The 9,224-nt window shown below is 41.5% G+C and overlaps 1 protein-coding gene across 1 annotated transcript in view; it reads left to right on the top strand.

The window, feature by feature from the left end:
• Positions 1 to 9,224, top strand: part of CSMD1 (CUB and Sushi multiple domains 1) — a 1,960,312-nt gene that overhangs the window by 1,501,085 nt on the left and 450,003 nt on the right. The gene's annotated exons all lie outside the window — the stretch shown is intronic.

Below are 9,224 nucleotides of genomic sequence, written 5' to 3'. Positions count from 1 at the left end.
CCCCTCCCCTGATTCTTGTGACACACACAGAAAGCAGACCAGAAGTGCAAAGTGCAGGCAATGTGATGTTTGTTCGGATTAGTTTCAAGCAAGTATATCCATAGCTCTGCACGCCAGCAGGGTCTGTTAATCAGTGTTCTGTTCCCAGCTCTGACAGCTCAGAGCCTTTGCCCTTGTCCCCATTCCCACCTCTGATGCCACAGAGCCTTGCCTGTGTCCCCATTCCCACCTCCTCCTTCTTAGCAGGCCCAAATATACCTGCAATGCATGCCCCTAATCCCACCCCTTACAATTTATGGTCATGTTCTGTTTTGGAGGGTTATGAGTCTGGGGTCTTTGTCCCACCTCTTTTGTATCCCATGGGAGGGGTAAGGAGTGAAATTGTGTTTGGACAATGCCAGGCTTTTCTTTGGCTTTTAGTGCTTCTTATGCCTGACCCTCCGTCCCTCCTTGCCCCCTTAACTGGTTACTTGACCTTGGCTTGAGAGAAGAGCCAGGCAGTCTTCCAATGTATGCTCATATATTACACTCCCACCATACCCTGTAACACTTTTAACTCCATTCCTTATCACCCCATCTGCTTGTGGGCAGATGTAGCACAGGGTTTCTTTATTCTTAGTTCACACATATTAATAAGGCTATAATAGCATCAAAAAGTCAAACCCAAAACTCTATCCCAGGCTAACAAATAGGCCTATATACTAACTCCATCTTTCCCACTAAGCAGGGGTGAGGGTAGGGATAGACATTCTTTGGCTAAAATGCCAAAGAACGATTTCCTATAACAATTGAATTAGCAAAGGAATGTATATATATAATTGCAATATTCAGTGATTGAATATTGATAATAACTGTTAACCCAACATTTCGAAAATATTGTTCACTGTCATATATAACATCATGAGGAATTAATTTAAAGTGTTGAGATAGATGTATTCAAAGTACAACCTACGCAGAATTTTGCACACAGTTTAAGGATACAGAGATTCATGAAATTTATTTGTTGCTTAATTTACATAAGCTTTCTCTTGCTCAGTTGTGTTTATATTCCTAAGTTTACTCATAAGTATATTTTATTAAAATTTTACTCTGCGTCTGTTGCTTTGTGAAAGCCTTCTTTTTGTTATGTGTAGGCTTTCAGTCATTTACTGTTGGGATAACTTTAAGTTTAGGGTTCACACTGAAATTAATATTGCTTAGTTTCTACTCTTGGCATATACTGTATGAACTGTTGTGTGCACTTATAAAATATTTACTCTAGAACTATTTTAATAGAAACTGTACTTTAATGAAAAGTGGCTGGATAAAGGTTTTACTTAAAATGTCAGGCATATGAACCAGGCTTCATAAGCGACAGTTTTTCATGATAGAATCCCTTTATTTGTTTGAATATATGATGAATGTATTGCTCAGCTGTTCGTTCTCCATTTGAATATAAATTTGTTGACCAATGTTGTTTATGGAACACTTATTTTAAAAAATTATGCAGCCAACATCTTGCAGAACTGAAAACAGAAAATTTAAGCCATTCAGAAGGTTCTCAGGATGATAGTTTGTGCATTGTCTAAATTTGGTGTTAAACAGCTTCCATATTTTACTTTGTTCTTAGTACTTGTTATGCAGACATTATCTTGTTTTTTTCTTGAACTTAGGAATCAAGGTGCATGACAGCAGTAAATTAAGTAACAGGGGAATTAGTAATTTTTTGTTCTCAGTCTGAACAATTGTATCTTCTGACCTACTGAACCATGAGTATAGTATTCTTAGTTTTTCTGAAAGAACTATTGTCGTTTCCTTTGTATCTCATTCCAATATTCTATTAAATTCAGTCAAAAAAATCCAAGATTTATTCAGCCTGTGGCAAGATTTAGAACTATTGATGTGGAAGAGTAGAATTAACCTGGCTTAGTATCGTGGGATCAACACAGCTAAAACAACTTAGAAGGGAAAAGACATTTTACATGCTTTTCATGTAATCCTTCAGACATTTTCTATCTTAACCTTTTAGGAGGTCTTTTCTTCACTATATTTTTAATGAGGGATTTGCATTTGAAATCTTGACTAATTTCACAGAGTAATTTATATAATCATGTTTTGCATTGCAATTTTTAAAAAGTTACAAAGACACCTACAGTTGTTGTAATAATTAAGTATCCAAACTTTGAGTTAGCCATGTGGTTGTGTGATTGGATCTTCTCCTTATTGTGACAAAAACAGGTATCAGTTTCTAGGTCTTGTCTCTTACACAGCTTCTGGGTAAAGAACTCATCATGTTGGTCTGTAATGACCCCCCTTAGTTACTTAATAGTAGTTTTTCATGGTTTTAAAGGTCTTTATTATAATGAAATCTGGTTGCTATGATGTATGACCATGAGGTTAAGATGTGTGAAAATCGTTGAGAATACCTAGTATTCCAAAAGCATGAAGAGGACAGAATAATATTAGATAATATGTATTTTCTTTGCTAATGCCCAGGCACTGGAAAAGTGATTCTGAATTAAAATAAAATTAAGGAAGGTGCCAACATTTAAAATATTATTTCTCAAGTGCATGTATCCATTTGATGTCCTATTTTCCCCTATGCAGATGTAATTCCTATAGAGAAGAGGAAACTCCACAACTGGTAACTTGGTGTTTCCTACTATTTCTTCTGTTGGGAGGGCAGGATTCCCTAACCATGAAAAAAAATCGGTCCTTCTGCCTCATACCCCACAGCTCACTTGAGATCTACAGGATTTTGCAGGTGCTACCTGAGGCATCAGGTATCCATTTGAGTGCCACTTTCCTTTGCAATGCCACCCAGACCTGCAGGATCCTGTTGTTACCTAAAAAGTACAGCTCCTGCCTCCTAAACTTCTTCCCAGTGAAGGGTTCCACAAGATGAAAGGGAAAACAGCCCAAATTGATGCAGACTCAAGTTTAAATTAACTTGCCATGTCTTTTGCCATTATTTTTGTGACTGAAGAATCCAGGTGTCTAGTCAACTCCCCATTCGTCAGTCACCATTCTTTGCTCCATTCTAGAAACCAGTGGCGTTCACAAGGGCTCAGATAAAATCAGGAGCATGTCACTTATATAGAATTCCCCTATATCTATGGATGGCAGTTCTTCTTGGTTTGGTTACACTGGAGGAGGATGGGGTCATTTAAAAAAATAGTTTAGTTAATTGCGGGGGGGAACTAACTAGTGAGGTGTGAGTTTTTTCACACAGAAGAGCTAATAGAAATGAGTAGATAGATTTATAAATAGGTTACACTTTTATTCAGTTCATAGAACAATAATAATATATCTTTCATTAAATTGATGTACAATATACCCATTCCTAACTGATCACAAAACACTTTACAAATTATATGCAGAAAACCCCCATTTATCGAAACAGTTATATTTGAATCCAACAGAGAAGGAGATAGACACAGTCACAGATAAAGCTGATAGAAACATAGCTGTGTGCTGTTCTGTCTTTATTGTTCTAGCTGTATAACTGAAACTAACACAAAATTGCGGCTTTGCACTAGGGAGGGGAGAGTGCTAACATTTAAAGGGACAGAACATCACACAAATGCTTACTTGAATGTCCCTGTTATCTGTTTTTCAATTTCACCGTCAGAAAACTTGCTCAATAGCTTACTCAATAAGAACAACAACCACTTATATGAATATTTTTGATTGCGCCCAAATGTTTCAGACAAACAGGATTGTCTGTGCACAAAAGAATCAGTTCCCGCTGATATTGAATCCTGTTGAGTTCGCTACACACTAATGGAGGACAGGAATTAAACACCACCTTATCCTAGTGAACCTGCATTCAGCATTCAGATTGTTTTATATTTTATGTTGTACAAGGTCAGTTAGTTATGTTTTCATAGAATCATAGAATATCAGGGTTGGAAGGGACCTCAGGAGGTCATCTAGTCCAACCCCCTGCTCAAAGCAGGACCAATCCCCAATTAAATCATCCCAGCCAGGGCTTTGTCAAGCCTGACCTTAAAAACTTCTAAGGAAGGAGATTCTACCACCTCCCTAGGTAACGCATTCCAGTGTTTCACCACCCTCCTAGTGAAAAAGTTTTTCCTAATATCCAACCGAAATCTCCCCAACTGCAACTTGAGACCATTACTCCTTGTCCTGTCATCTTCTACCACTGAGAATAGTCTAGAACCATCCTCTTTGGAACCACCTCTCAGGTAGTTGAAAGCAGCTATCAAATCCCCCCTCATTCTTCTCTTCTGCAGACTAAACAATCCCAGTTCCCTCAGCCTCTCCTCATAAGTCATGTGTTCCAGACCCCTAATCATTTTTGTTGCCCTTCGCTGGACTCTCTCCAATTTATCCACATCCTTCTTGTAGTGTGGGGCCCAAAACTGGACACAGTACTCCAGATGAGGCCTCACCAATGTCGAATAGAGGGGAACGATCATGTCCCTCGATCTGCTTGCTATGCCCCTACTTATACATCCCAAAATGCCATTGGCCTCCTTGGCAACAAGGGCACACTACTGACTCATATCCAGCTTCTCGTCCACTGTAACCCCTAGGTCCTTTTCCGCAGAACTGCTGCTTAGCCATTCGGTCCCTAGTCTGTAGCTGTGCATTGGGTTCTTCTGTCCTAAGTGCAGGACCCTGCACTTATCCTTATTGAACCTCATCAGGTTTCTTTTGGCCCAATCCTCCAATTTGTCTAGGTCCCTCTGTATCCTATCCCTACCTGCCACCGTATCTACCACTCCTCCTAGTTTAGTATCATCTGCAAATTTGCTGAGAGTGCAATCCACACCATCCTCCAGATCATTTATGAAGATATTGAACAAAACCGGCCCCAGGACCGACCCCTGGGGCACTCCACTTGACACCGGCTGCCAACTAGACATGGAGCCATTGATCACTACCCATTGAGCCCGACAATCTAGCCAACTTTCTACCCACCTTACAGTACATTCATCCAGCCCATACTTCTTTAACTTGCTGACAAGAATACTGTGGGAGACAGTGTCAAAAGCTTTGCTAAAGTCAAGAAACAATACATCCACTGCTTTCCCTTCATCCACAGAATCAGTAATCTCATCATAGAAGGCGATTAGATTAGTCAGGCATGACCTTCCCTTGGTGAATCCATGCTGACTGTTCCTGATCACTTTCCTCTCGTGTAAGTGCTTCAGGATTGATTCCTTGAGGACCTGCTCCATGAAATTTTATGTTATGCAAGATCAGTTAGGGCTTCATTTTAAACCTGGTGAAATTAATACTACCTCCGTTGCAGTGAAACTTCTGCTTTAAAGGTAATACGGGCTACTTCATTTCATGACATGCAAAGTATGACTAATATGGACCTTCACATGGAAATACATATTTTTGTGATGGTGCAGTGTGTGAAAAATATTCCCCTGTGTTGTTAGTGTAAAACAAGCATGCCTAATAATGGTGCATGCATGAGGATTGATTTTCATAATACACCCACACAATGAAGGGACATGCTTCAATTATTATGTATGTGCACAAGAATGTCATTTAGTGAGCCAATGATAAGGGCAAAACATTTGTTTGTTTGTGTGTGTGTATCTATAAATAAAAATGCAAAAGATTGGGTATCTAATCAACATAATGAACAATACCATGAAGTCACAGGTATATCAACTGAGTTGTGAGGCATGTTGATAGTTTCTTTAAGAGAATTTTGAAACACTATAGCATGCTTCTGAGAAACCAATGTCCTATCTGAAATGAGCTAGATATTGTCTGGTTGCCAGATTAAACTAGTGTTGGGGTCTGCTTTACTTTAGACTCTGACGCTATTATTATTATCTGAATTTTAATTTTTTCGAACAAGAAAGGAACACTGTGTTGTGAAAATGTTGGCAATTTTTCTCCAACCAGTTTAATTGTTAATTATATTTATTAACAAGTGTTAATATTAATCTATTCTCATATTACTATTTATTTTATACCACTATAAATGTGAGTAGTATACCACTACTGTGACTAGTACTTTTGTCACCCTTACATTTGCTTATACTACTGTTATATGAGCAAAAATGCCAGAAAGGGTAGACACGCACCCTCTTTTGCCCTTTTTCTTCCCAGCATTCTTTCTCTATGCCTTGGCTGCAACTAAGGGATTGAAACCACAGTTAAACTATCACTGAAATGCACTATCATAGGAAGCACATTACACTTCCATTTCATTTATGTATCCCAATTGACTAATTTTGCTTGTGTCTAAATCATTTGCACTTCTGTCTACATGGCAGGTGAAGTGAACTCATTTTTTGGTACTGTTTTATGGCCTACGTAGAATATTCCTAAAACAGGCTATGGAACAGCACAAAGTTGCTGTTGAAAAGAAACACCGACTGGGTGTTACATTATTTCATGTTTAATTAGTGTGACTCCATTATTAAATTGTATTTAGCAGTTTATTTTTAATGATACATTAATGCTGAATTACAGTGGAATCTTTATGGAGGCACTGTTCATGTCATATTCACATTACTATCACTAATGTATCATGCTCAGTGGGGTTACAATAAATACAACATGAATAATTAATGGTGGGGTGCTAACATAAATTGATAACACTCTCTAATAAGTAGCTCTTCTTTAATAATTTGTTTGGTATTCACTGTAAAATACTTAATTATAATGAATCTATTTTGTCATGTTGTAATGGTGAATTGCAATTTCATAGGAATTCCAACAAAAGTGACACCCCTGTCAGCCTGAACAGGACTGGAGAATTCCTTGGTATTATCAACCCTTAGGATTTGAGTTTTATATTTTATTTTTACTTCCCTCACATCATATGATTTGAAAGGCCTTCATCTTTGAGCAATTTGGACCAAATCTGGAAATTCTTATTCATCCATAATTCAGTCCTCAGTCAGACAAAGCTCCCATTTAACTTCTATGGAAGCTGTGCCTTAAGGAAGAAATCTTTAAAAACTTAACAAAATCTTTAAGGATTTGAAACACGCCCTTGCCCAGCCCAAGGCTGTGCTGCTATATGGAAGAGAGGTTCTGTCAAGATCTATAAGGCTAGAGACAGCTGTTGTCAGATTTAATTTGCCAAATGTTTAGGTAGATTTATGAAGCAAATTATGTGACAAAGTTTAGCAAGGTAACTCAAATGACATTGATTTTATAGCAGTCTTTAATAACCACATCTTATAATTTTGGAACTTTATAAACATGGACAAAATCGTAGGTGGTTTTCAAAATCTTTTTGGGTCAGAGTTTGATTTCATGAAGACAAATGGTGATTTGATCAAGTCACGATCAAAGTCTGAATATATTGGAACCTCAAAATGGTTCTGTATCTGAACGAGAAAAGGAGAAGTAGAAGAAACTAAAGAGATTTCAGTTTTGCAAAATGGAGTGTTAGGATATAGTTTGCAAAAGTAAAACAAGGGGTGGTTTGGATAGTGCTCTCGTTTTATCCTAGCCACAAAGTTCAGAGTAAGAGAGGCTAGAGAGCCAGTTGTATGAACGATCCCTGTTTTGACTTGTTTCTAAACAGTAAACTATGCAAAATGTATCATTATTCACATTTTAGCATTTTAAAAAAGTTTTCTTAAGAAGCCAGGAAATGTCATGCATATCAGTCTAGATCAGGGGTGGGCAAACTACGGCCCACGGGCCGGATCCAGCCCCTCAGGGCTTTGGATCTGGCCTGCGGGATTGCCCCCTGTGGTGCCGCAGGCCCCTCGCCGTTCTCAGACGCGGCTGGCACCCCGTCCCTGGGGCCCGGGGGGGGGGGGGGGCGGCAGAGGGCTCGGTGTGTTGCCCTTGCCTCCAGGCACCACCCCCTGCAGCTCCCATTGGCCGGGAATGGGGAACCGCGGCCAATGGGAGCTTCAGGGGAGGTACCTGGAGGTGTGGCAAGGGCAGCGCGTGGAGCCCTGTGCACCCCCCTCCCTCAGGGGCCACTCAGGGAAGTAGTTCCGTCTGCTTCCCGGAGCAGCTCGGTGTGGGGCCAGAGCAGGCATGCAGGGAGCCTTCCCTGGCCCCGGTGTGCGCCGCTGCCACCCCGGAGCCACTTTAGGTAAGTGGTGCTGGGCCGGAGCCCGAACCCCTCCTGCCCCCTGCCCCCCAACTCTCTGCCCTAAGCCCCCTGCCTGCACCTCGCACCCCAACCCCCTGCCGTGAGCCCTCTGTCGCACCCCACACCCCTCCTTCCCCCCAACCCCCAGCCCTGAGCTCCCTCCTGCAGTCCGCACCCCCCTGCATGCCGCCCCACAACTCCCTGCCCTAAGCCTCCTGCTTGCACCCCTCCTGCACCCCAACCCCCTGCCCTGAGCCCCCTGCTGCACCTTGTACCCCAACTCCCTGCCCTGAGCCCCTTGTCATACCCCTCCTGCACCCCTGTCCTGAGCCCCCTCCTGCACTCTGCAGCCCTCCTGCACCCCAACCCCCTTCCCTGAGTCCCCTCATACACTCCGCCCCTTTCCTCTGCCCCAATCCCTTACCCTGAGCCCATTCCTGCACACCGCACCCCCTCCCGCACCCCAACCCCCTGCCCCAGCCCTGCCTACAATCTCCCCACCCAGATGTGGTCCTCGGCCCAAAAAGTTTGCCCACCCTTGGTCTAGATACTTTATTGACTGGTAATGGAGAGAAAGAGAGCAAAGGTCTGATGCATCTCTGATCTTTATATTTAAAACAGAAAATTCCATCTATTCCGTAATCCTCTCAGGCCAAAAATGTGACCAGGTTCACCCTGAGGACAAGAGTTGAGGACTGGTATGAGTGACGTCTAGATTTTGAAACCAATCAAGCAAAACCAAAAGCACAACTTTGCTGCTGTGAACACAGTGGAAAAGCTCTTCCCTCAGTCCTGGGCAGGGGTGGTGGTGCAGAGCAGTTATTGGCTTGGGAGCAAGAAATAACTCTGCTCTCACTAGCAACCTTTTTTAACCCCTGTCAGTATGAGGGATGTTCCATGTGCATCCATGTGTGCCTGGGCTTACTGCTGCACACGTCCTTCCAGTCATAAAGGGTCACTGGAAGCCCATTCCAGTCACCAGGAGATCAGTCTCCCCACTCAAACAGGAAAAAGGAAATAGAGAGAAACATATAGGTCAGGTGTACATTCATTCTGTAATGAGTTAGAGATTCTCATTTCAGTGCACACTTTAAATTGAAAGCTTGTCACTCCTCTTTATCTTTCTCTCCTTGGATCTACTTAAAATATTTTCCAGCATTTTGAAACTATGTAAACTATTGTATAA

Source organism: Natator depressus, chromosome 3, assembly GCF_965152275.1.
Source record: "Natator depressus isolate rNatDep1 chromosome 3, rNatDep2.hap1, whole genome shotgun sequence".
NCBI lineage: Eukaryota > Metazoa > Chordata > Testudines > Cheloniidae > Natator > Natator depressus.
The sequence above is the reverse complement of the archived record's forward strand: the minus strand, read 5'-3'. Positions and strand labels throughout refer to the sequence as shown.